Source organism: Gorilla gorilla, chromosome 8, assembly GCF_029281585.2.
Source record: "Gorilla gorilla gorilla isolate KB3781 chromosome 8, NHGRI_mGorGor1-v2.1_pri, whole genome shotgun sequence".
NCBI lineage: Eukaryota > Metazoa > Chordata > Mammalia > Primates > Hominidae > Gorilla > Gorilla gorilla.
In genome coordinates, this window is record NC_073232.2 from 92,066,061 (window position 1) to 92,093,744 (window position 27,684).

Here is a 27,684-nt window from a genome sequence, read left to right on the forward strand (position 1 = left end):
CTTCATCTTAGCTCATGGTCACATGGCCACACCAAACAGCAAAGGGACTGGAGTGTTTACTCCTCACACTCTAGTGGGAGCCTTTGTGAAGTCCTATGGCAAAGGGCCTGAGATGTAATTTTACAACAAGGAGGAAACAACCCAAACTACCATGGCCATATTTGCTAAGTTTATGTCTCTTACAAAGAACCAGTATTCCATTTTATTAGCTCTATAGTATTTTTAATTCTAGTTTATTAACTTAATTATATAATTTTCATTCATTCCTTTATTATACCCTCTTTTGAGGGTATAATTTAATTATAAACATAAATAAATAAATAATTATAAATAAATTATAAATTGTAAATATTAATTTATCTGTCATGTAGGGTCCACACTCCTTGTAGGGCTATTTCTGAGGCTTGTCATTTCTATCAGCTCTCACTCTGCTTGTCCGCTGCTGTATTTGGTAATTGTCCCATGGTGAACTCAAATTGCCTGTCCTCCATCTGAGACACCACTGAGGTGCCTGAGCTATAGGTGTGGTTCTCCACTGTGTTTATGTTTCCACAATGCAGGAGATCATGCTGCTCTGAGACACTGGAAATGCAGTTTTTCATTTTGGCATAAATAGCAAAATTCAGTAATAGTCATAAGAGCAGCATAAATTCACCTCCGAGTCTATGAGAGGACAGACCTATGGGTACACATCCTTGGGGAAGAAACTCGTCCCCTCCAGAATCCAGGTTTCTTTGCTCCTAGGTGTATTTACCTCCTGCCTGCCCTCTGCCCACTCAAAACCACCCTTTCTCTAAGTCTGTGGCACAGTTAGGATCCTGGTTTAATGCAAATCTGTCAGTTTCACATTCCCACCTTCCTGGGAGATCTGCCTATTTGCTGTGTGAACTGAAAGTCCTTTGTCTTCTGGGTCTATGGGCCCTTCAATATTGTGTCAATGGCATCAGGAAACCCAGCCCTGAGAGTGATCTTCTTTACCTCGAGGGCCCCTCTTGGTGCCTGGCAGGCGCCCTGAATGGGAACCAGGAGGACTGCTGGATGGGGCCTGATGACATGAGTACACAGGGTGAGGACACTTGAGAAACCAAAATGTCCATCACAAGGCAGAGTCACAGGGAAGTGACCCACCCCACTCCCCACCTGCGAAAAACAAACCTCTGAAGTTATTTGATGACATGAAGTGTTTCAAAGAATGAGTGTGAGTTTGGAGGAAGGCAAGCATTAAAGGTCACATCCGGGATCTGAACGGCTTGACCAGGCTCTGGTGACAAGAACTGGACACTTCCAGAAATTCAGGCCTGGATGAGCACAGATGGTCTGGTGTCTGCTCGAGGTCTCTGCCTCTCTCTTCATCCTTGTACCCAATCCTCCTCTGTGCCCAGCCCTGGATTGCACCCTGGGAACAGAGATGTGAACTGAGTACAGCTCCTGCCCTAGAAAAGTGAGATCACTGGTAAAGGGGGCACAGATGGTAGCTCCCGTCAGAGAGAAGAGGGCTGATTTGAGGACACGCTGCTGGAGGATTCATTTGTTCCATAAATGTTTATTGAGCATTGACTCTGTTTCCAGGCACTCTTCTCGGTGGAGAAACAAAAGCTAGAGAACAAGACCCCTGTTCTCATGAGCTTCTCGTTCTACAGGGATGGGGGGTGGTTGATGGTCAATCAATATGAAACCAAATAAGCAAAGATACAGGGAGATGTCTGGAGAGAGGGAGCAGCAGGTGCCAACATCCACATTCAGCTTTGGATTGAAGTCAGCTGCAAATACCCCTTCCCCTTGTGCCTGGCCCTGTGAGGTGCCCAAAGAAGGCATTTGACAAACATTCTAAATGAGAAAAGAGGAAGGAGGTGACTCAGTGCTAGGGGTATTTAGTCTCTCCACCCCAGTCCTGCAATAAACAAAACACAAATGGAAGTAGTCCGATCAACTGATACAAAGATGTGTACACATGTGCGTGTTTGTGTGCGTGTGTTTGTATGTGTGTGTGTGTGTGCATGCGTTTGTCTGGCGGAAAATCTATGCATTCTTCTGAAAATAAATATCTGAAGAAAACTACCCTGGGAACCTGTGACTCTGGAAGCTCAGAGGCGCTGAGTCATAGAGATGGATGCCTGAGAGGGGGTAGTAGAGGAGGGGGTTAGGGCACTAATGTAGACAGCCACCCAGTGCTGTGCTGGAGACCCTGCCAGCAGCCCTGGAGAGCTGCCCAGGACACAGTAGTTCTAAGGATGGTTGATTATTAATCTGGGGTTGAAGGCCAATCCAGTGCTGTCCCTGGTCATCACACTGATTGGATTGGACATCGCTGAGGCACCTGCCAGAGGCCTAGGCTGGAGAGCCAGCTTCCCCGTCACTAACTCCAGGCTCTGAAGAAGCCCTAGCAAGTCATTTCTGGAGGAAAGAGGTGGGGGCCTGGGCCAAGAGACTGGCCTCTTGACTGGATCCTGGTGAGGTCCAGGTAGGGGTTTAGGGGGGTCATCAGGTCCACCTGGGGCCTCTCTTTCTTTCTGGCCCAAGCAACTGGGAACTTCCTGTATCTACTTGGCCATCAGCAAACTAAAGTATGGTCTTTGCCAAAGTGAAGAATAGAAGTGGCATGTGCACGCTAGCGACAGGTACAAGCCTTGACTGTGGCATCCAGTGCCAATTCAGCGTCAACAGGAGAGGTTTAAAAGAGACAAAAATGATAGAAAGAGGAAAGTTGGAGAAGGACATGACCATAAAAGTTTCCTTCCAACTGGGCATCTCTCACTGCATCTTGGAGGAAGGGAAGAGTTAAGGGACTGCGGCTGGGATAGCAAGGGCAGACACAGTGTTGGACGGCAAGAGCCGGGACATTAGGATTCGAGGCTGGAGCAGAGCAGAGGGAGAGTCCTGTGGGGTCCCAGCTGCCAAGTGTCCTGGAGGACAGGCCAGCCTGGACAAAAGCTGGAAGGGACTCTGATGGCTGGGTAGGGGCACAGAGCTGGGGGGCATCTGGGCAGCCTCCAGGAGGGGGAGTAGGAGCTGAATCCCTCCAGACTCAGGCAGAGCAGAAATTTCAGAGCCTGGTTGGTGAAACGGCCTCTCAGTGGAAGATCTCAAACCAAGAGAAGTCTCATCTGGACAGGATCAATCACCAAAAAAGGTCCCATTTTGAGGGTCAGAATCCTGCCTCAGGGCACTCTAGGTCCCAATCCTACAGCAAGTGCCTGTCACAAAATAGACATTATGCAAGATGGTCAAGAAGCAGCTGGGGAAACAGGTGCTGCTCTGAGGACAGAGCCCCACCATGTCAATCAGGGAGCTTTATAGGAAATGAGAGAGTGGATATCATCAACCAAAGAGGACATGTGCCATCTACCTGGGCTCAGTGGGGATTTCCCAATGGATTCTTTGTAAATAGGTGTTGCACATATTTGTTTTTTTTTTTTAAGCTTTCCTTTATAACTTCCAGACCTACTTCTGATGGTGGTGAATTTCTTTCAAAACCTAACCCTACATATGGGGTCAGCTTTAGGCAAAATTAAGAGTTGCTAGCTAACAAAAGTAGCTAATATTTTAATGAAATGTCTTATTATTAAGCAAAATGCCCTCACACTGTTAAACTTGTGCTTCTCTCACCTCTTCCTTCTGTCTCTCTTTTTAATACCTTGATGCAGCAGCAACGGATGGTGGGATGCTCTCAAGGCAGTCAGAGTTCCACTTGAGTTCATGTAGCATCTGTTATAACAAGGTTAAAATTACAGAAAGTATACGATTTTATTCCCTTTAGCTAAAGGACAAAAAAGGTGGATTTTCATGTTTCCTTGTAAAATGCTGCTTCAGAGAAAGCACATTTTGGTATCCACTAATCCCAAGTAAAGTGACTTGGTTCCTAATGTTGATTTTGCCATTAGCCTGGTGGTTTTGTTAGGTTATTTATTCTTTAAGCCCATCAACCCTTCAGTTAGTCTTCATTCTGCCTATTTGTTGTTGAAATTTAAAAGGCCTCCTAGTAGCTCCAATAGTTATAGTATAATAGAAGCAAGCAAATACTCCTTTAAAAAAAATTCTATGAGGGTAAAAACACTTGGATTCAAAAGTGAGTTTGAACAATATCTACCAAGCGGTAATTAGATAGACTTTTAAACTAAAAATACACCACAAGACTATTGCACACTTCTACTAAGGTCTCAAGGATTATTGAAAAGTAAAAAGAAAAAAATAGTGGGAACTTCTTTTAGTTAAAATGCACATCTTATCAGGATTACCATAATAATAGTAATTGTGACCTTTAGTTTGAATTTCTTTTCTGGAAATATAAAGTCTTAGGGAATTGTCATATAAATCCCAAGGCTAAAATAGGTGTCCACTTATCATTCTGATTTTTATTTGATAATAGTCTTCCTAAATAGACTATTATAAAATGGAAGGAGCAAGTTGGAAAACTTAACTCTGAAGAGCGGGCATTTCTAATTAGGAAGCTCTAGGAGAAAAGGCTTATGACTATCCAAAGCACTTAGGCATCTGATATATTATATGGAATGTCTTTCTCTTTTCCCTTAGTTATCAAAGAGAGAACAAGTTGAATGATATTAAAACAAGAAAAAATAGTCTTAGTTGGATTAAATAGGACTTCAAGGGGCTCTCTGACAGATACACTCATGAAATTATGACATAACTCTGCAAACTTAATGTGTGAAATAAAAAACATGTAGAAGACACAAGATTCTAAGGGAAACTCAAGGATTTTCTAAGATTGTTTTACATAACTGCCTCTTTTTTCCAAACTTTACCTTCTGTATCAACAAGCCATGATATAACAGCATCAAGGGCTAGACAGTCCAATGGCAAGAATGCTGACAAAGGTAGTTGTATAAGAATGAGTCGCCGGGTGTGGTGGCTCATGCCTGTAATCCCAGCACTTTGGGAGGCCGAGGCGGGTGGATCTCGAGGTCAGGAGATCGAGACCATCCTGGCTAACATGGTGAAACCCCGTCTCTACTAAAAATACAAAAAAAAAAAAAAAAAAAAATTAGCCGGGCATCGTGGAGGACATGTGTAGTCCCAGCTACTTGGGAGGCTGAGGCGGGAGAACGGCATGAACCCGGGAGGTGGAGGTTGCAGTGAGCTGAGATTGTGCACTGCACTCCAGCCTGGGTGACTGAGCAAGACTCCATCTCAAAAAAAAAAAAAAAGAATGAGTCATATTTTGAATGACAAATGGTTAATACCTTCTTTCTTGCTTTTTTATATTGGCAATTTTTTCTATGTTTTAGAGGAATTGAGGATTAGAAGGTTATTTATGAGAGTATGACTTGTAAGAGTATAGGCAAATTTAACTCAATTCATTAAATAGTTATTGAATCTGCAAAACATTTTGGAGGATATAGAAAATTGTTACAGTATGAATCTTATCCTCAAGGAGCATAATCTTCTCCCAATATGAAGTTTAAGAGACTACCAAAAAACAATCTTCTTGTTAGAACAGATTATAATGGATTTTGCTCCTAAATCCAATGTAATAATGACACATTTAGAAACTGAGATAAAAATGTGAAATAAGACTTAGAACTTATTTGATATAAAACTTTACTGGGCAAATCTATTGATAGCAGATATTATATAGAATTTAAATTCCCCTACCTCAACTGGAAAGTAATAAGGTCTCATTATTATCTTATGCTCATGCAATCCAGTGCGTTTTCAGTTAACCCTTGAACAACACAGTGGTTAGGGTGCTGACCTCTATGAAGTCAAAAATCACTGTATCACTTTTGACTTTAACTGCTGGTAATATAATAATAGCCTACCGTTGATCAGAAGCCTTTCCAATAACATAAACAATTAATTAACATATGTCATGCATGTTATATGTATTATACACTGCATTCTCACAATAAAGTGAGAGAAAATGTTATTAAGAGAATTATAGGATCTTCACTATTCACTGAGCGGAAATGGATCATCATAAAGGTCTTCATCCTCATGGTCTTCATGTTGAGTAGGCTGAGGCACAAGAAGAGGAGGGATTGATCTTGCTGTCTCAGGGATGGCAGAGGCAGAAGAAAATCTATGTATCTGTGAACCCATGCAGTTCAAACCTATATGGTTCAAAGGTAAACTGTATATGGAAATTATAGAGGGGGAATACAATTAAATTAACTAACTTAATATTTAAGTAAATAATTTAGAGACACAAAACCAAGAAGAGGGCAATACACAAATCTACACAAATGAATTGTTTAGAGTGTGGGGTGTGTGTGTGTGTATGTGTGTGTCCGTGTGTGACAGAGAGGAAGAAAGAAAGAGATTACATGTAAATGGAAATGTGGATCTTTTCATAGTAATAGAGGGGTGAAAATGTCCAAAAATAAATTTGCTAACTCCTGAGTAAACTGAAATGCACATATGAAAGCTTTGTAATTCATCCATGAACTTATAAGCACACATATACATACACTCCCCCACACACACCACACACACATTTATGCACTTGTAGAGATGTAGATAAATAGGCAGATACATATAGACCACTTCTGTAGTAGTTAAAATCATTACCAATAGTAAAATATGAAAAAATTGTATGGTGAGAATAAGAAGATATTTAATTAAATTAATTATTATTAGAAATATATAGAGAGAAGCAGTAATGAGAGCATGTAACTACCAGAATAAAAGTTGCTTCAGTTTCTAAATTTTCAAATCCCAAACCCTATGTTTCCCAGAAGGCTAACCCTTGAGTGCCAAAAAGTGTCATCTTAGAAATGACATACCATCACTACTGGCATATTCTACTGGTCATATAGATGAACCGTGGTACACTGATGGGGGAAACTACACCAGTGCATGAATACCAGGAGGTAATGTTCATTGGGGTCCTTCTTAGAGGCCAGTTACTGTAGACTGCTCTCTGGCTCCAAGTAATGCACACACCTCACTAATTGTATCCTAAGTCTACCAAAGCTTCATCTCATCACAGCATTAGTTTGAAGTCTAGAATCTTGTCATTTAAATCAGGTCTCACTGCAAATACAACTCCTTGAGTACAGTTTGTCTTGATTTGAAGTCCTCTGAAACTAAAGAAACAACTTACCTATCTTTCACACATCCATCATAAAATGATGAGACAGGCATAGAATAATCATCACAGGCACTCTGACTTAATAGAATAAAAAAGGAGACATACAGAAGTCAGCAGTCAATGAGAGTTCTGAAATCTAGCTGGGAAAATGTTAATTTTTTCTTTTTTTTTTTTGATGAGGATTTAATCCTACTCCTACCCATTAATGGCTATTTCTTGATTCCACTGTCTGGCCTCAGTTCTATCCTTCGAAATAGCCCTCCTTTTTCATAAAAGTTAGAACATATTTAAGTCGAGTAGTTTACTCAGCCTGCTATCTGCTTAAAGAAATTTGGGTGGCCCACTTTAAAATGACTCTGGCTTATTCAGTTTAAATTATCAATATTTTTACATATGTAATTTACCTTCAAATTTTTGTAGATTTGCTGTGAATCTTACTGAGATTCACTAATATACAAAGGTTAACTCAGTAACCTTTTCATAAATATGCTCTTCTCGTTCTTGAACTTTTGTTGAGGAGGCTGTAGAGCAATGCTGCGAGCTTCCTGCAGGTTCTATTGTTCAATTGAGTTATCTGTATATCATATACTTTATATTTTAGAGGACCTTTTGTCTAGCTAAATGGCATTCCAAAGCACAACCTTTGATCTTTCTGCAACATATGGAAAATTTTACAGTTATGTTTTTGGCTACAATTTTGGACCATACTTTCCTGGCAGTGCCCTGGATTCTATCTTTGCTTTAAAGCCATTTATTGATTTCAGCACCATTTGCCATCTGGTGAATCTCAGAATTTTCAAAGCCATTACATCCATTATTTTTAAGTTAATATTATTTATTTATTTATAAAAACAAAGGGAACATATATGCAAAAATAGAACCTTTTGAACTCTACAGAATGTTTTAATCAAAACTATGTTAACAAGTAATTATTGAACATCACTTTTATGTTATGCAATCTATTCTGTGATGTAAAAAGAGATACAAAGTTTTGCTAGATAAAGAATTCTCAGTAAGCAGTTGTTACTGTTTTTGGTCTTTCTTTCAGGACTAAAACATGTTTGTCCACTATCTTCTCACTACCATCATTTATAATGAGAAAATAGCTCTTAATCTTATTGAGAATCCCTTGTACATAATAAATTGATTTTCCCTAGCTACTTGCAAAATCGTCTGTTTGTCTTTAGCTTTCAATAATTTGACAACTGTATATCTCAGTGTGGATCTCTTTATCTTACCTTATGTTTATTCATGTTTCTTGAATTTGTATATTTATATCTTTCATCAAATATGGAAAGTTTTCAGCCATGATTTCTTCAAATATTTGTCCTGCCTTTTCTGTCTGTCGTCTTTTTCTGGGATTCTCCTCCATACGTTGGTCCCCTTGATGGCATCTCACAAACCCCGTAGATGTCATTTACTTTTCTTTATTTTTTTTTTCTACTTCTAAGACTTGATAGATAGAATAGATAATTTCTATCACCCTGTTGTGAATCTCCTGATTTTGCCTTTTGGCTGATAAAATTTGTGTTGAATTTCTCTATTTAATTTTTTTATTTCAGTTTTTATACTTTAAAGCTCCAGAATTTTTGGCTACTTTTATAGTTTTTCTTTATTGATATTTTTATTTTGTTCACTTATTATTTTTCTGATTTTTCTTCTTTGGTTGTTCAGGTTTTCCTTCAATTATTTAAGCATGTTTAAGATAATTTTTAAAAATAATCTTTTTGCCAGTAATTACAATATCTAGGCATTTTTAGGGATGGTAGTTGTTAATTTATTTTATTCTATTAAATAAGTCTTATTTCCTGTTTTTTTGTATGCCTTGTGATATTTTTGTTAAAAAAATGGACACTTGAATATTACAATGTGATTCTGGAAATCTAATGTTCCTGCTTCTCAGGGTTTGCTCTTTTGTAATTATTGAAGGCTGTAGTAAACTCTTGGTATAATGACTCCTCTCTACTGTTTTTCAGCAAATATATTTGTTGCATATATTGTGAATAAAGTTTTTGTTCTTTAGCTTTTGTTCAGCTAGTGTTTGACAGAGTTTTTTTGAACACCAGGAACTAAAAAAAACAACAACAAACCAAACAACCTTTGTCTGTCTTTACTGTTTGGCTCTGTCTGAGTACCTCTTTAAACACTTAGCCAGACTTGCATTAAAGTTAGGGATATGTAGACTAAATAAAGAATATGTGGTACATATATACCATGGAATATTATGTAGCCATAAAAAGGAACAAGATTATGTCATTTGCAGGGACATGGATGGAGTTGGAAGCCATTATTCTCAGCAAACTAATGCAGAAACAGAAAACCAAACACTGCGTGGTCTCACTTATAAGTGGGAGCCGAACCGTGAGAACACATGAACACATGGGGGAAACAACACACACTGAGGCCTGTTAAGCGTGGTAGGGGGTGGCAGGAGTGAAAGCATCAGGAAGAATAGCTAATGGATGCTGGGCTTAATAACTAGATGATGAGTCGATCTGTGCAGCAAACTACCATAGCACACATTTACCTACGTAACAAACCTGCACATCTGCACATGTACCCTGGAACTTAAAATAAAGGTTGAAAAAATAAAAGTTTAGGGAACAGTATCAGACAAAACAAAGCTCCAAAACCCTATAAAACTTAAGGACTTCTTAGGTATTTTTTGAACATGCACTGTATAATTGGCATGTATGAGGCTTTTCAAATCTCTCCTAACTCATGGGTGTTTTATATTACCCTAATTTTCCAAGGAAAATCTCTGTTCTTATTGTGTTTCCAGGCCTTGGATGTTTGTTTATATATCTTAAATGTCTTTTGCCTCAAGCTTAGGTTTCTTAGGAGTCCAACAATATATTTAAGCAACTCCCACCACTTTTACCGCTTGGATATGCTGTGCAATAGACAAAACAGATGAAAGCACCTTACATCATTCCTCCAGGTAGCCCCCATATAGGTTAAAACGGGCCAAAATAATTTGCAAATGAAGTTGTCTCTTCTACCTCTGGAAACAGGGACTATTCTCTCACACTGGGAACGTGGGCTGCTGTCTGCAAGACTGCTCTTCAACTGGGGAGTGGTTATAGAAAGGGAAAGTAAAACTGCCACAATTATTTTTTATTATTTTTACCTTGACTTTTTATTGCTTTAGTGTTCACTGTGTTGCTATAAACCTGTCTGTTTTCCAATGTTCTGACAATGTTGATTCTGATGGCTTCTGCTCATTTTTCAATATTTCTATGGAGGGACAGAAGCTTGGAGTTGCCAAGTGCAACATCTTGCTTATGTCACTCCCTCCTATCTGTTTTAGTAAACTTTTTTTTGTGTGTGTGATAATACAACCATTTAAATTTATTTACATATACTCGTGGCTGCTGTTTTGCTACAGTGAGTTGAGTTCAACCAAGATTATATACCCTACAAAACACTAAAGCACTTATTATCTGGCCAATTGAAAAAAAACATTTTCTGACCTCTGCTCTAGACTGGTAAAGTCCAGATTTCACAAATTTCAAATAGATAACTTCCTTTATAGCCACTTTGTTTTTATATTCTACCTTCACATTTAATAAGTCTACAATTTATTACTTAGTACTTTGTATATACCAAAATTTTTTTATCTCTTTCCTGAAATTTTACATCTATTTTAGAGTTAAAAAATAACTGGAACTCAGAGCATCTCAGAAATATTCAGTCTCGGCAAGCTAGTGAATGTTGGAACAGATTCACATGCTTTACTGATTCCAGAGCCAAAATGCTAATAAGTTTAAACATATATTTTGGATAAAATTGATCTGCCTCCATAACAAAGGCACTGGCCTTACAGTTAACCTGTAAATCAGTTGTGGATGTAAAGCCATTATTGCCAATTCAATTTGGTTGAGATGAGCTTTAGTATTCAATCCTATTATTCTGAGTGTCAATTAGAGCCAAGAGTGAGCCTACAATGTTATCGATTCTCCTCCAGCTGAGAACAAAGTTCTAGAACGGCCAGCTCATTTTTCTGGTCTTTATTATTTTATTATTATTAACCTAGGCAGCCTACACCTGCATTTATATTTAATCATCATAATAAGCTTCTTTTTAAAATAGTATCACAGAGGGGGATCAGAGTGTTTGTTCATTAAATCTCTAATGAAACATTGTATGTAGCATAAATGTATTATTCTGGATTATATTACATCACATCAAAGTACAGAATTTAACAGAATGTATCCCAAAGTCCATATTAGTTTGGCCAGATAGAGAAACAATTTCCTACATCCCTACTAAGAGCAGACTGAGTTGTGGAATTCCCAAACAAAGCTTTCATTGAAATGGATGGGACTTCTAAGATCAGTAGTAGCATTTATATGATGTTATTCTTCAATTGTAAGCCATTAATTTGATTAGTTATCTATTTGAATTTTTACTTGTTATACTGATTTCATTGCAAACTGGAGAAAAAAATAAAGGAAAAACAAGCAAGAAGATTTAACTTTACAAATGTTTCATTTCCACTAATTTCTACTATTTTAAAAAGAAATGTAAATTGAAGCAGCATAACTTATGCAAAAAGCATTGGATTCATATTTGGAGTCCTGGATTCTACTCACAACTCTGATAATAATTAGCTGCTGCTGCTTTTTTTATTTTTATTTTTTATTTTTTTTTTTATTTTTTGAGACGGTATCTCACTCTGTTGCCAGGCTGGAGTAGTACAGTGGCACAATCTCTCCTCACTGCAACTCCGCCTCCCAGGTTTAAGTGATTCTCCTGCCTCAGCCTTGCAAGTAGCTGGGACTACAGGTGCGTGCCACCATGCCCGGCTAATTTTTTTTTTTTTTTTTTTTGTATTTTAGTAGAGATGGGGTTTCGCCATGTTGGCCAGGATGGTCTCGATCTCCTGCCTCGTGATCTGCCCGCCTCAGCCTCCCAAAGTGCTGGGATTACAGGTGTGAGCCACCATGCCCTGCCTGATAATTAGCTTCTTAAGCTTGGGCAAGTAATGACCATTGTGTTTCACTTTAAAATTAATGATAAAATTAATCATTTTATCAGTGATACAATTAATCATTTTATCAGCGATAAAATTAATGTGTAAGAAGGTATTGTCTCTGCTTCAGAAAAATATGTGCAGTATGTTATTGTTTTCATTGGGAAAGAATTGGCAAATTCCATAATTTATATTAAGCTCCTCAAATTTTATGTTCCTTATTGTGGGTTCATTCTATACTTAACCTTGTCTTATAAGACTTGCTATTGTGGATGCCAAGGCCCTTGTCCCACTGTGGTTTTACTAAAAATCTAGTTGCAAAAGGCAGATTAGGAGGAAAAAAAAGACTTAGACATTCATTTAATGAATACACACGGCAGCCTTCCAAATGCAGACCCTAAGATACAGGGGAAATTAACAAAGTACGGACAGCTGTGTAGAAATACTATTGCAAGAAAGGTATATGACCTAATAATGCTAATAGACTGGGTGGGGAAACCCAGCAAGGCCTGTCAGTCCAGATTTTTCTTGACATTTCTAAGCATGTGTTTTTTTCTTCTTCTGGTTATGGGGCAGCAGCATCTTTGGAATGGGGGTCTTAAGATGTTCAGTCAAACGATGTGAGTCAGATAATTTCTTTATGTCCAGTTTTCACACAGATAAGGTGGGGGAAAAATTAGAGTAATATATTTAGGTTTTATGGTTGGCTTTGAAGAAAATGGGTTCTAGGGGTTCTGTCTACTATGACCCTCTGTTGTGGAAGAGAGATTCTAGTTTCCATGGCCAGCCTTATGGGAGAATAGAACTGAGAGACAAGAGGATGGGAGAAGGTCAGAGAAAAACGTTTGTTTCTGAGGCTGCTGCTGAGGCTTTCATTTGGGGGTTTTGTTTTCTGATCCCCAGAACTATCCTACACTGTAATTGCCTATTTACTTGTCTGAGTTCCCTAGTTAGACGCTGTGCTCTTTGAAGGCAGTGAGTAGTTTTTAAATACTATTTTACTCAATTGCAATTGCTTAATATCTGGCACACAGCAGGCCCTCTACAAATATCTATGCATGAAAGAATATAATTTTCATCACTCATTCCATTCTGAAATGCACACACACACATACACACAGTGATGAATCAATCAATGGATAAACAGACAGATAACAGCTAATAGAAAATAATGACTGCAGGTTGTATAACACAATCAAAGTGTTTGTTGTTGTTTATTTTCTTTGAAATTAACTGGCATGCTGGATCTCATTGACACTAGCATCAAAATACCTGATATTATTAGCCGTGACATGTGTTAACTAGTGGTTTCTATGACTGCTTCCCATCACTACTCCCCACCTCAGTGATCCTTAGTGATCCATTTGCTCATCAAATCAAAACTAATTTCCCCAAAGCAAGGCTATTATGAATTTGAAAAAGTTGATTATTTCCCAGCAGATAACTTTAAATGTCATAGGAGCCTATTTAAAGACAGCTTTATATGACAAACCTTATGTTCAAGCCTTAATGTATAACCAAATGGACCAAATGAGGAAAACAGAATCAGGCTTCCAAATATAATCATAATTCTAGATTAGCTCTCAAAATAAGATTGCAGTTCACATATTCTACAAAGTATGTTTTGACATTAAATGTAATATACTGAGGATTATTTTTCTGATTTATACTTGCTTTGGTTTCTACCTTTGGGTAGGTGGCTCTGACTATGAAAAAGTCGCTGTGAGCCTGCCAGGCTACATCTCCCTCCCAGCAGTGAAGTCATGCCCTATCCTCCTCCACATTGCCTTTTCCTTCAGATTCTTATTTACAGATGAATGTTTCACAATTTTTTTTTCTCTTCCTTCTAAAACTAAGCAGAAATATTTCCTCTACCTAGTGTTATTCATTGTGAGGAGAGGCATTTTTTCTTGCAGGTGGGAGAGTATAGATAAGGGTAATAAAGTTCCCATAGTTTTTTGTTTTTGTTTTTGTTTTTCTGGGCATGAACTAATAGTATTTATTTTCTTTTAAATCACAAAGTATGATTGCTGCAGCACTTCTCAGTTCTATTTTCTTTTTTAAAAAACAGCTATAAATTCAATTGTACAGGCAGTTTCAAGTACTCAAAACGTAATAGATTAATCTTGACATCTGTGGTTTGTGGATTCAAGTCCCTACATTCTCTAGCTTGTAGTGTTTATGAGGTAGTGGATGTGAAGAGTTCATAAGTCAAATTCACATGTAATTTGTACTGGTTTCATCATTCATCATAAAATATGCTACTGAACAATAGTGAGTACGCTGTCGATATGTAAATACACAAATACAAATGCACACAACATATAACAAAGCAGTTTTTATGATGTACCTTTTGCATTACAATACTCTTATGTAGCTATAAAACTACTACAAGAGATAAAGTAAATTTAAAAGCTATTTTCTTCAGTTGCATGTACATAGATGTATCCTAGAGAAATGCTATTGTCTCTCAGAAATAGTATTTGTAAACGAATTTTTTTTAGACAAACCCAAAGTACTATACTATGGAATAAGTTTGTCTTATTTTGTTTTTAATCAGTGAATATAGATGACTAGTTCATTCACTTAGTCTTTCAGAAGAGTATTAATATCAAAATTATCATATGGTCTGATTTTTTTTAAAGCCCAGTTTCTACAAAACAATAAATGGTGAGGTTCTGACAATTATGAGGGAAACTTAGTACCAAATACATATGCTATTTCTCCACTTGCGCAAGAGAGCTAATTTGTAGAAAACAGAAGTCTAAAAGTTGGTAAATCAAATGTGTTTTATAATCACATCTGTGAGAGAAGAATCCTCTTATGACTTCTGGAAATATCAAAATTTGAAATGACTAAATAACTGACTTGCCAAGGAATTTGTATTCTCTTGTACTTTTACACACTAGGGGAGAAAATAGTAAAAACTAGCATAATCGTGTGGCAAAATATCCATGAAATAATATTTTGAACGTTAAAATATGGATTTAAAATAAGACAAATGGATGTGTTTTTTAGATGTGTATGCCTAAAAGATGGATACTGTGGATATCTGATGGCTTTCTTGATTAAGCCACAACCAGTGGACTGCACAAATGTCAAATATGTTATTCCAAAATGTCAGTTGTTTAGACTCATTTCTCAGCTTGTTATTGATGAGTTCCCTTTCACATTTGGAGGCATCCTGTTGGGGAAACTGAAGAACAGATGTTAAGTGTGAAGTGTCTCCCTCCTTAGTTCATATTCATATCACATTGTTTGAGCTGCCACATGTAAACAATATAGACACTAAGCCAACTGGTCCTCGGCCTACTGCTGACGTGGCAGAAAATACCTAGGAGGTAGTCAGAGGGGCATATGTATACCTGTTAAGTGGCCTGGTTCTCCAATAGTCATGCAAATATTGCTAAATTTGTTTCACTCCTGGGAATTCAAGCTTCTATTTCAGATTCCTAATCCACGGCAATTAATTATCTTCTTTGAATACCCAAAGCAATTTATGTTGCTTAACATATAATAAAGTTAAGTCCATTATTATTCCCTGTTTTATAATTGAGGAGACTAGAGTCCGGATTATTTAAGCAACCAAAATCACCAATCAGTCATGACAGAGCCCATGATTAAAATTCTGTCTGTCCCCAGATTTGTGCTCTTCAGGTAATGACATTTCTGCACAGTTATTAATCTGAGTAAATAGAGTCCATAGTGAATTATTAGCTGATTCGAGGAGATTCCATGCAAATAAAAGTCTTTCTGTCATTTCAGGCTCTGCTAGTCTACATTAATACAAATCACAACAACAAGGCAGTTTATTTAAAAATATTAAAATAGAAGATTGAATGGAAGGATGAATGGATGGATTGATTAAGACAGATAATAGATAAATTGATGAGAGAGAGAAACACACAGAGAGAAAGATAAAATAAAATTAAACACACTAACAAAAGTATGATTTGATATATAACAGAAAAAGTTCTTTAGTTTGTGTGTGTGTGTGTGTGTGTGTGTGTGTGTGTAGGTATTCTGTCATAAAAACACAACTATCTAAAACATGAAGTCTCAATCTTTTTCTTAAGAAATATTTTTAATTTAGGCTGGTTACAACTGTGAATTAAATTTTATTTTTATTTTTTATTGTATTTTATTTTGATTTTTTTTTTTTTAAGATGGAGCATCGCTCTGTTGCCCAGGCTGGAGTATGGTGGCGCGATCTGGGCTCACTGAAACCTCTGTCTCCCGGGTTCAAGCGACTCTCCTACCTCAGCCTCCCGAGTAGTAATTTTTGTATTTTTAGTAGAGACGGGGTTTCACCATGTTGCCCAGGCTGGTCTTGAACTCCTAACCTCAGGTGATCCGCCTGCCTTGGGCTCCCAAAGTGCTCGGACTATAGGTGTGAGGCACCATGCCCTGCCCAACTGTGAATTAAATTTATATCTAGAAAAGGTGAGAAATATTATTAATGAAAACATTTCTTTCTTTTTATGATACTTAAGTTATACATGTGTAGAAGATGCAGGCTTGTTACATAGGTATTCATGTGCCATGATGGTTTGCTGCCCATCAACCTGTCATCTGCATTACGTATTTCTCTTAATGCTATTCCTCCCCTTGCCCCCCACCCCGCAACAGGCCCCAGTATGTGATGTTTCCCTCCATGTGCCCACATGTCATTGTTCAACTCCCACTTCTGAGTGAGAACATGTGGTGTTTGGTTTTCTGTTCCTGTGTTAGTTTGCTGATAATGATGGTTTCCAGCTTCATCCACATCCCTGCAAAGAACATGAACTCATTCTTTTTTATGGCTGCATAGTATTCCACGGTGTATGTGTGCCACATTTTCTTTATCCAGTCTATCATTAATGGGCATTTGGGTTGGTTCCAAGTCTTTGCTATTGTGAATAGTGCTGCAATAAACATACGTGTGCATATGTCTTTATAGAAGAATGATTTATAATCCTTTGGGTATATACCCAGTAATGGGATTACTGGGTCAAATGGTATTTCTAGTTCAAATCCTTGAGGAATCACCACACTGTCTTCCACAATGGCTGAACTAATTTACACTCCCACCAACAGTGTAAAAGTGTTCCTGTTTCTTCACATCCTCTCCGGCATCTGTTGTTTCCTGACTTTTTAATGATTGCCATTCTAACTGGCCTGAGGTGGTATCTCATTGTGGTTTTGATTTGCATTTCTGTAATGACCACTTCTGTAATGATGAGCTTTTTTTCACATGTTTTTGGCCACATAAATGCCTTCTTTTGAAAAGTGTCTGTTCATTTCCTTCACACACTTTTTGATGGGGTTGTTTTTCTCTTGTGAATTTGTTTAAATTCTTTGTAAACTCTGGATATTAGTCCTTTGTCAGGTGGATAGATTGCAAAATTTTTCTCCCATTCTGTAGGTTGCCTGTTCACTCTGACGATAGTTTCTTTTGCTGTGCAGAAGCTCTTTAGTTTAATTAGATCCCATTTGTCAAGACATTTCTAACCAGCAACAGGTCCAATATCGGAGTGAGTATGTTCTGATGCACAGGGCAGCAGTGTTTAAGGATATATTCTCTTCATGGAGTAACATCCAACTCAAACTTTAATGGTAACGCTTTAAATCTTTCCAAGCTCTGAAAGCAATTTCTTCTGCTTAATTGCTTTTTGGGGACTGTAATACATGTGGGCATTCTTAGTCTAAATAGAATTCTCTGCATTTATGTTCAACATTTCTTTTATGGCCACTTAAGTGACTTTTCTCTGGTTATTTATGCAATATAGGTGACAATCTTATTTGGTTTTCTATTTGAATATTCTGTAAAAGCTGAATAACAACTCCAAAATACGACACAAACATGCAGATACATATACAAACACTTACTGTATTTTATTCAATTAGTAAGTGTGTTCACTTAAATTCAGGTATTTAAATGTTTATTTTGGTTATAAAGGTCCATGAAAATGCTTAAAATTGGCTTATTTGATCTAAAAAGTTAATATGCAATTTTTATTTTTAACGTATCATTTTTCCCATTTATTCTTTTCTAAATAACACTTTCATCCTAAGTAGATGACTGAAGAAACAAAATGCTGTTTTCTTTATGAACTTGTAATACATTTCACTAATAATTAGGATGCTGTTCAAGGTGTTGAAGTGTACAATATAACAAATTGCATTTGCAGTTGAATAGTAGCAGAGTAGAAGCTGAAAAAATAAATCACGTATAAAAGTAGCTTAAAACAGATGATAGCAGAGCAAAGAGTTTCCTGCCAACACCCTCTAAAAATCGGTCCTTTTAGGCTTTTGTGCTGGTATTAGGTTTCAGTTATAGACAAGACATATATATCTGACCTTTTCCTTTCCTTTTCTACACCCTGGGGTCAAAGTCTCCTATAAAAGGACATTTGCAGCAAGTACTTTCAGCTGGAGTAGGAGGAAAGGGCAGGAGTAGGAGAGCAGTATGATCACCTCTTGCCAATGCAATTTCACTTGATTTGCAACTGGTGTTTAGTAAAGAATTTTGCTATGCAAAAATAGTGTCTTAATTGGATTATTGTAAGACAAAGTATGCATTTTTCATGTCGTATTAGTATTTTATTAATAAGGCTAGGGAAACCCACTAAATCCCTATACTAAAGTGAATTTGATTCTCCCATAGAAACTTAAATCCTCAGTGTGACACAACTCAGTCCTTCTACTGCAGCAGCTCTTTTATAAATGCCTCCCAAAGCTCCAAGAAGGAACAAAGAATGTGACCCAGTAAGCTCACACCATAAGTCTATATTGCAGAAACCTTTGTTCAACAAAACTGCAGATGCTCTGTTGAATCCACTGGAGATCGTCCTGATACTAAGGACAAGTATGTAAGTTAATGATTTTATTAATTTTAACATTTTAAAATGTTTTCCTTTGGGGAATTCTAATTTATATATCAATATTCAGGTAATATTTGCTGAAAACACAAACTGAGAGTCAAAATGATCTGCATTCACATTCTCATTTTCTATTATAACATAGAGACAACTACTTTATTTTCTTTTTAGAAACTTTTGCAACTACTTTAGTTTCTTCCTAATTTTATAAATTAATCTATCTCAAAAAACTTTGCCCAAAAGAGTTAGTAATAGCTATCAACTTCAGAAAAACTAAAACTTTAAAGATAACTTTTAGAAGGAAAATGAAATACAGAAATAATATATCTCATTTACACTTAATTAAAAATAATATGAATTGTCACTATTTCCTATGAAAACATCTCATGCCAATTTCTTTTATTAAGCTAGGATTTAAAAGATAATTTAGTTGAAACTGGTAGAATCTTAGTAAAATTATAACAATAAGAAATTTTTATATTATATATATAATATAGAATAATCACATTTAATTCCACTTGTTAGTCTATTCTGATTCTTTAGCAGGTTGATTCATAATTTGCCAGCTTGGGTCAGAAATATTTTCTATTCTTAGCTTTTGCTGTCAGCAGAGATAATAATAATAATATAGAACCTGAACAACAAAGGATTGTGTATTGTTTCAATTTAATTAAAGTTGATTCCCTGCTTTAAGAGAGACTCACATTTTATATATTTTTTTTATTAAAAAGAGAATGTAGATATTTGCTTTTCCAAATTTCCCATAAGATAAGGAAAACATATTTTTTCTTAATTACACCCTTGCTAAGTCACGTTAGCTGCCTGATCTTGGACAAAATTCTTAACCTCTTTGTGTCTCATTTTCAATAACTGTGAATTAAAGATGATTATTGTAGTATATTTCTCAAGGGATTGTTGTGGGAATTAAATAAAATAATCCTCTAAAATGCTTAGTACAGATTCTGGAACATAATAAGCAGAAAAAATTAATAACTTATTTTTATTTACTATATTATATGACATACTTTTTCTTTATGATCTTCAGGGGAATTTCTACTCATCTTAAAAACATATATAGATATTGATCTGCGGAGAAATATATCTCTGTTATTTCAAGGTCTGTGGATTACATAATGGTCAACTCTGATTGATTTACTGATTGATTCAAAAAATTTTAAAGCAAAACTAAAAATATTGCAGCTATGTTGGTTTTAACCATTCTAAACTCTGATGAAATTTGCTTTCTGTTTGGTTTGTGACTAGGAAGCTAAACATTATTTATTAGTAATGAAAATTTCTGGTGTCTAAAAAAATTCAAGAGGAAAACCATTAGATTCTATTACAATTAAATCTGTTAAGATTTAATTGCAAATATGTAGATAGTGCAAATATGTCTTAGGGTACAATTTTTGTTCTCATTAAGTTACCCATTTTACATTTTGAGAACACTAGTAGATGAAATACTTGTCAAAGAGAAGATCTAAGACGGTTTAAAGAAAATATTAAATGAAATCAAACTTACTTGTCAAGCTCCATAGCACAACTTACAAGTCATAAATCACACTCTGTATGACAGCTACAGGAGGGATCTGGGTAGTAAAACAAAATGATGGATTTTATCTTTCCTGTTTTTGAGTTATTAAGAACTAGTTGAACTATAGAATGACATGAAAGACTCACATCAGGGATGGGAGGTTATTTGCAGAAACTCTTGTTTTCTTTATCACATTAATGTCAATATTTGACATTTCCATATGACTGACTGTTGAACTAATTTTTGATTTCTTATGCCAACTGTTAATAATCCTCTTTTCATCTAGAAAACAATCACTTTTTGTCTATCTGTAAATTGACATTTGTTATGTTAATTTGTTTTTGCTTATTACAAGGATTACCTTTTATTTACAACAAAGCATTCACAGATTGCCCTGACAGATTTGTCTTCAATCAAATTTCATAAACATTAATTGAATTATTGAAAGGAATTTGTAAATTATTGTGTTTTTTCTAAAATAGTAACATCAGCGTGTATATTACGTTAATTTTGTTTACAGTTTTTTGCTTCACATTAACTATATTTAACTGATTTTAACAGCCTTAGATAACTCCAAAACATCAATTACTTTACTTGGATTTATTAATTCATTCAAATATATATATATATATAATGAGAATCTATTATTTGCCAGGCACTGGGCTAGGCAAAGGTAAGAGTGAATGGCAAAATCATGTTCTCCCTGTTTTCCTGTAATATATTGTCTGGCTAAAGGCTGTGAAGGAAGAGTAATGTGAAGGAAGAGTATTCGAAGGATATAAGAAAAGGGATCACACAATTAACTGTATGTAGGCTGTTCTTAGGGAAGATTTCTTCTAGAGGTGGTACTTGGCCTTCAGTCAGAAGCATGATTTGATATTTGATGTTAACCAGGTAATTGAGAGGATAAGGTGCTTTCTCAGCAGAAAAGACATAGTAGGCAAAGTCTTTAAGATAAAAGCATAGTGAAAGCTCAAAACTAAAAGGAGGCTTGGGTGTCTGGACTCCAGAGACAGGAAGAGAGTTTAGAGAGTCTAGCAGAGATAGCAGAGAAGACTTTATCTTTTTTTTCTTTTTTTTTTTCTGTAGCAACCATCTTTCCTGTGAAAAATTCCCTCTCCTAGTACTTTAGTTCTGTGGATCCAAAATTTATAGCATTCTTCTACCACCACAGGGGTGAGTATATAATTAAAAATGTCAGTTATTCGAGCATGTAAGAAACTTGGAAGTCATCACTCCCATCCTTACAACAAGAAAAATCCTGTACAGACTATCAACAACTCATTTTAGATCCGTTAGAGGACTGAGGTCACAGAAAAACTGCTGCCCCCACCCTAAATCCCCACTAAATTAGAGAGATGGGAAAATGCAAAGAATTATAGCCTAGTGGAGCAAAAGCCCAGGAGCCCCCACAGGAGTTAGTAATGGAGTAGAAAACTTTAATATGCAGTTGATTAATTTCTGGAAGCACATTGTGGACAAGCTTGAGAGTTAACTTTGAAAAATATATAACATGATAATACTAATTAAAAGAAAGCTGGATTAATATATTAATTTCCAACAAAAAGACTTCAGAGAAAGAACAATTATAGGGGGATACAAAGGGGTATTACATAGTAACAAAGGATTTAATTTTCCAAGAAAACGTAACAATCCTTAATGTGTTTGCATGTAACAGGCTGTCAAAACACATGAGGTGAAAATAGATAGAACTGCAAGAACAGACAGATAAATCCACTATAATAATTGGAGGTGTTAACACCTCTCTATCAATAATGAATAGAACCAGCAGGTGAAAAATCAATAAGGGCATAGTTCAACTGAATAGCACCAAAATCAGTGAGTCCCAGTCTCTCTTCCCGGAAGTTGATTCTTGAGCAGGGATGTCAGGAGTAGAGTGATGTCCAGGCCATATTTAATAACAAATAAATCAGAGTCTGGACATGATATGTAGGCATTCGTTTCTTTAAAAAAAAATTGCCCCAGGTGATTCCATTGTGAATCTAATGTTGAGAAGAAATATGCGCAGTCGTTTTCTTTGAATTCATTCTGCCTGAGATATCTAGAGTTGTTTTGGTTGTTGACATTGTTCTGTTTAGCAATTCATTCATTCAATTTTGTGAATTAGCTTTCAAGAAATGCCTTTTCCTTGTTATAAAATTATTTTGTTTTATGTTATTATAATTTTTAAATTGTGATAAAAGTTGCTATCTCAATGTTGGTCAAAGGAAACAAAATTTCAGTTGACAGGAGAAATAAGTTTCAGAGATCTATTGTACATTATGTAATAGATCTATAGTGATTGTAGTTATAGTGACTGTGGAAATAGTGACTATAGTTAATAACAATAGTATATAATTTAAAATAACTTAAAAATTATTGAGAGTAGATTTTAACTATTCTACATATTATTTTCTTTGTGATATGTGCATCTTCTGTCATCTTCCATGTGAAATTTGACATTGCAACCTCACCTGAGGCCATCACTTTTTCCTTGATGCTACGAACCATCCTGTCATGTGTTTGTACCATATCAGTAGTGAAACTGACAGTGCTCTGATAGGGGTATACTCTTTTATCCCAATCTATATCCCAATACCCAATAGCCCAGTATTCTTAGAATCCAGTTGTATTCATACTCTCCTGGATCATTTCTGTTCCTTTGTAATATAGTCCCTTTCTTCCCTTATAGGCTCATATGACATTAACAGACAAGACACTTTTCAGAAAGACAGGTAAGTCATTTGTTAAAATCTCACTACTGTTGTTTAACAGAAACATATATATGCATGTATATGTGTGTACTGTACGGAAAAACTGGAATTAGAGTTTATCTAGAAAAGAAAAAATTACCTCATCTAAGTGCAGAAATGAATAATACTTAAACCACACCATACAATTGTCTCTATCATATTTCCACAGATAAGTCAAAAATTTTAAAAATCTTATTGTTCATGCATAAATGCAGAAAACAATACCTCTAGTATATGTTTGTGTTCTATTGTACTTTCACAGAAGGTGTTTGATACTTAATACTATGTTTATTAAGAAAAATCTTTGCAATGGGTATGGAATTAAAATTTCATGTAAAAATGATTATGTAGATCAAGAAAAGTTGCAATTTTCTGGATTCCTGATATTTTAAATAAAAGTAGTTTCCAAAGGTGATTTTTTTATTATTTTAATTTTTAATGGAAATTTTCACAATATAACCATCCTATATAATTTTATTTTTCAGCTATTATTTTGTCAACTCATTATTTATTAAGAACCAATGACTTTTAGATACTAATTTATAATTCTTATAATTAAAAATCAGAGTTCATTGAATAAAATATCTGATTTATGACTCCCTAAGTCAACATTAAATTATTTTATTGCTATATCATGTTTTTTGATGGTCATAACTCTAGGTTTATATAGTAATTTCACTCCACTTTCTTTTTTTTTTCTTTTTTTGAGACGGAGTCTCCCTCGGTCGCCCCGGCTGGAGTGCAGTGGTGCGATCTCGGGCTCACTGCAAGCTCCGCCTCCTGGGTTCACGCCATTCTCCTGCCTCAGCCTCCCGAGTACCTGGGACTACAGGCGCCCGCCACCGTGCCCGGCTAATTTTTTGTATTTTTAGTAGAGATGGGGTTTCACCGTGTTAGCCAGTATGGTCTCGATTTCCTGACCTTGTGATCCGCCCGCCTCGGCCTCCCAAAGTGCTGGGATTACAGGCGTGAGCCACCGCACCCGGCCAATTTCACTCCACTTTCACTGGGGGGAGATTTGCAGTTAATTCCAATTTGAATAATATCTTTGTAACTAAATTTATCACGAAGCTCAACATGACAATTTAGTATAGTTAATCTCCATTTCGTTTTACTTTTGCACAACTTTTCCAGTGAAGTGATCCTCTGAGATTAGGACTAGTTGAAATCGTAGGGCAAATATATAAATTGTTTAGAAGGAAGCCTTAAGATGCTTTAACTCATGCAATGAATTTGAACATTGAAATGAGAGGAAAGCTTGGATAATTTTATAATGAAAGGCTAAGCATGTTTTCCCCTCAAGAGGAAAAATTTAAATTTCAAACTGAATATTACTCAAACGTTAATCATTTAACTGTATAGCATGGGACATTTTGGGCATGGGAAATTCTAATGGAGGAGACTGCTAGAAATTCTCAGCCACACAGAAATCTGACTGCTTAATTTTGAAAGCTGCAGAGCTGTTAGAGCTGCAGAGCTGCTTCAGTCTTTAAGGGAACTGTGGAAGTAAACCGGGGTGACATGGATTATCAAATATTGTGGATCAGGTGAGCTCTAGGCTTCTCAATGCAAGGTAATTACCCTGCACTTTCATCTATTTTATAATATTGCCTTTATTTTTTTCCATGAAAGAGTTAGGTTTGGAAAAACAAGAAAAACACAGTTAAAATTATTTCTCTAGTGAATTGGTTGTGTTTACAAATCTTTAGCTTAGCTTGAGTCCCCCTTTGTGAAATGTATAAATCCTTTTGATACATTAACAAACACTTGGAAAATGACTTAACTTATTAAGTTGAATTCTCTAATATAAGGGTTATAAGTGAAGGCTTAATTATTCAGCATTACTGAATTCAATATATCTGCCCTTTCAGTTTGCCTAGGGTGACAAATACATTTCCCATTACAGCTTGCCAATGTAACACAGCCTTATTTCATTCTTGTTGTAAATAGAATCACATTCTAATATGTTTTGGCTGAAAACAGCAAAGTATATATTCAACTACTTCCCAATAGGGAAAATTTAAAAAAAAAAGTTATTTCTTTAGCCCAGAACTTTATTTTCCTTTTACATAACAGAAAAATACTTGGTGTGAAATAAAACCTTCTTACACGTAATGAGCCCCCATAGAATTTTAATGAAAGACAACTGAAGACCCATTTTTAAATAAGCCATTGGGAAGAATTAATATAATTCAGAATGGAAAAAACTAGATAAAAATACAAGAACAACCTAGGAACATTTCTATATTTCTTCCTCATTTTCTGGAGTTTTAAAAGATGTTGAAACATTTTGACAGCTATAGAAAATGATCTAGGGACAAATATACTCTCTGTTCCTGACATAAAATGATATGCTTATTGTGTTTCTCATAAAACTCAGCATAAAACTATATACCTAATAGTTATTTAAAAGGAGTTCCTAAAAATAAATATATTCATTATTAATATGTGACGACTGAGTTACTTTTGAAAAACTACAAATTATTCAACATACTTTAACATAGGATTTAGTATCAATATGGTATCCATTTCTTGATTCTGTTTTTCATAGTGCACTTAAATATATATGTTAATACTTTTGAATAAGTGCATTATGCTATGAAATGTTTTAAAGAGAAAAATGAATCTATACAAAGCAACTTCATTTATATTTTGTTCCTGTCATGTTACATTGCTGAAATTTTGTATTATACTAGACATGACTCATTTTTAAATACATAATTGTATATGAAGTTCTCAATGTTAATGTCTGGAGGATACAGAATCAAAACAGAAGAAAAGTTAAAAAATTAAGAGTAAACTATATTTTGCATATGAATGAGAATATTACAAATACCATATTTATATACTATGTTTATATATCTTTACACTATGCCAAAAGGTATATATGGCAGATATAGAGAAATAATATCTCTGCATAAACATAAAATCAAGATACATAATTTTTAAAATGTTTTTCATTGAAGTGTGATTGACATAAACTGAACATATCCAGTGTATTTTTAAAGTTTTGGCATATTGGTACACGAGAAAACACCATGGCAATCAAGATCATGAACATATTCACTTCCCTAAAGTTATTTTGTGTCTTTAGTAATCGCTTCTTCCCCTCTTCCCTACTCAATCTCCATGCAACTACTAATCTATTTCTGATGCTACAGAATGGTTTACACTTGGTAGAATTTTATGTAAATGGAGACACACAAAATCTATTCTTTTTTGTCTGTCTTTTGCACTCAACATAACTACTCTGACTTTCGCCTATGTTGATACTGGTAACAATAGTTCATTTTTTTTTAATTAATAGATTTTATTTTTAGAACAATTTTAGGTTTATAGTAGAAACTAACAAAGCAGAGAGAATTTCCATACACTTTCTTCTACTCTCCATATTCTTTATGATTAATATCTTGAATTAGTGTGGTACATTCGTTATAATTGATGCATCAATATTGACATATTATTATAAATGAAAGTCCATACATTAGTTTTATATTAGGGTTCACTCTTGACATTATACATTTCATGCGTTTGGACAAATACATATGTCATGTATCCACTACTACAATATTATAAGAATAGTTTTACTTTCTTAAAAATTTCTGTGCTTGATTTATTCATCCCTTCCCTTGGAGACTACTGGAAATTCTGATCTTTTTACAGTTTTTCCCTTTTTAAGAATGTTGTATCATTGGAATTATACAGTATACAGCCTTTTCAGATTAGCTTCTTTCACTAAGTTGTATGCATTTTAGGTTCTTGCATGTTTTATATGGTTTGATAGCTTATTTTTTAATCACTGAATATCCCATTTTATAGGTATGCCAGTTTATTGAACCATTACTCACCTGTTGGGGGCATCTGGTAGCTACCAAGTTTTGTTATGAGAAAAGCTGTTTTAAGGAGTCATGTGACTCATTTGGATAGGAGCGAAGTTTTTTTGACTTATTTGGATAGGAGTGAAATATTTTTGACTCATTTGGATAGGAGTGAAGTTACTGGTCCATGTGGTAAGACTACATTTAACTTTGTAAGAAACTGCAAAGCTATCTTCTAACGTGGCTGTGCCATTTTGCATTCCCACAAGCAATAAATGAGAGTTTCCCTTGCTCTTTATCTTCAACACAATTTAGTGTTTTCAGTGTTCTGGATTTTAGCCATTTTAGTAGGCATGCGGTGGTATCTCGTTCGAATGAGCGATTCTCTAATAATACATGATGTTGAGCATATTTCATTCGCTTATTTGCCATCAATATATTTTCCTCGGTGAAATGTCTGTTCAGATCTCCTGCCCATTTTTTAACTGGATTATTTATCTTTTTTTTTTTCTTTTTGAGTTTTAAGAGTTCTGTGGAGTGCTCATACCAGTTCTTTATTGGATACATGTTTTGTAAATATTGTCTCCCAGTCTTGGCTTGTTTTTTAAATATTAACTATGACTTTCTTAGAGCAGAAGTTTTAATTTTTATTAAATTCAACTTATAACATTCTTCTATAGTCTCACATTTTTATAT

At 35.5% G+C, this 27,684-nt stretch overlaps 2 long non-coding RNA genes across 2 annotated transcripts; one reads left to right on the forward strand and one right to left on the reverse strand.

Annotated features, from left to right (window-relative positions):
- Nucleotides 1-1,527: 1,527 nt before the first annotated feature.
- LOC109028670 (uncharacterized) lies at nucleotides 1,528-24,181 on the reverse strand. The gene is made up of 4 exons (XR_004071607.3): nucleotides 24,092-24,181; nucleotides 4,761-4,965; nucleotides 3,607-3,705; nucleotides 1,528-1,827 (listed from the first exon to the last, which is right to left on the reverse strand). It is a non-coding gene; the product is annotated as an uncharacterized lncRNA (long non-coding RNA).
- LOC115936024 (uncharacterized) lies at nucleotides 20,950-27,615 on the forward strand. Its single transcript, XR_004071606.3, has 3 exons — nucleotides 20,950-21,593; nucleotides 23,110-23,152; nucleotides 27,508-27,615. It is a non-coding gene; the product is annotated as an uncharacterized lncRNA (long non-coding RNA).
- Nucleotides 27,616-27,684: the final 69 nt, after the last annotated feature.